This window comes from Rattus norvegicus, chromosome 15 (genome assembly GCF_036323735.1).
Source record: "Rattus norvegicus strain BN/NHsdMcwi chromosome 15, GRCr8, whole genome shotgun sequence".
NCBI classification, from domain to species: Eukaryota; Metazoa; Chordata; class Mammalia; order Rodentia; family Muridae; genus Rattus; species Rattus norvegicus.
The window spans coordinates 41,060,681-41,061,792 of NC_086033.1; the positions used below are offsets into that span (position 1 = coordinate 41,060,681).

The 1,112-nt window shown below is 46.8% G+C and overlaps 1 pseudogene; it reads right to left on the reverse strand.

The window, feature by feature from the left end:
- Window positions 1-293: 293 nt before the first annotated feature.
- On the reverse strand, window positions 294-418 carry LOC120097246 (small nucleolar RNA SNORA17; annotated as a pseudogene).
- Between the last annotated feature and the right edge of the window lie 694 nt (window positions 419-1,112).

Genomic DNA, 1,112 nt, shown 5'->3' on the forward strand with positions numbered 1-1,112 from the left:
TTCAAGAGCCTGCTCTCCCAAGTGCTGTAGCTGATGAGGGCAGGAACGGCTCTTCTCCTCTCATGACCCAGAGTTAGCTCTCCCACCTGCAGTAGGAGGCAAGGGGCAAGTGTCAGGGGAGGACATCTCTCTTTTGCCCATGCTGCCATATGGCAGACAAGTGGCAGGCCCATCTCTCTCATACTCATGCCTCTGGCTTGCTCCCTGTCCCGGGAGCCCATCTAGGTTTTCCTGATGCAGGACTGATCTCTGGCACTGGTCTAGTGGTCATCACAGGCTTGCTTTCTTCAGGGAATGTTAGACTACTGATCACTCAGATGGTCAAACGTCAGAATACAGAGTGTAGACATAGCCTCTTTCTTCCCTGCCACCCACTGACACACACAGCAGCCATACCTGTGATGCCTCTAGGAGCAGGGGACACATTTTCATAGTTGAGGTTCCTCCTCTCAGATGACTTCAGCTTATGTGGGTTGACATAAAACCAGTTAGCATGTACCTTGTCTTCAATGCCTTAGATGCTCTCTTCCATGTCTTATACTATTTTGGTGACGATCTATGTCTGAGGTTTTGTTTGACTCCTTAAAGTTTTCATCTCCAGTTGTATCTGTGTTTGGGTTTTCTTTGGTGATTTTATCTCTATGTCCACTCTGTTAACTGTTGCCATTACTTTATCCCACTGTTTGTATTTTCACAGACTTTGTTAAGGTATTTATTCACATTCTGTCAAAGTCCTTGAAAATATTAACAGTTGCTGTTTTGAAGTCCTTGTCTTGTGCTTCAGTTACATGGCACTTCTAAGGGTCATTGGGCTCTGGTATATTGTCTGACTATCCATGTTAGTGCCTTTGCACTGCTGTCCAAGCGTATGATGTTAGGTGTTGACATCTGTCGTGTCTTTGTTGGGTAGGCATTCCCTTTCTTGGTTTCTGTTGGATTCACTGGAACTTAGGAATGTGTGGTGGCTGTGGGCTGCGTGGTAGAGAATGCTTCTTCAGGTTTGTGAATGGAAGAGGGGAAGAGAGATAGGCTAGGAGAAAAGGCTGAGAGAGGCTTCAGGAAAGAGCTAAGGAGATCCTGTCCACACCAAGAGGTGGGGCCCTCAAGGAATG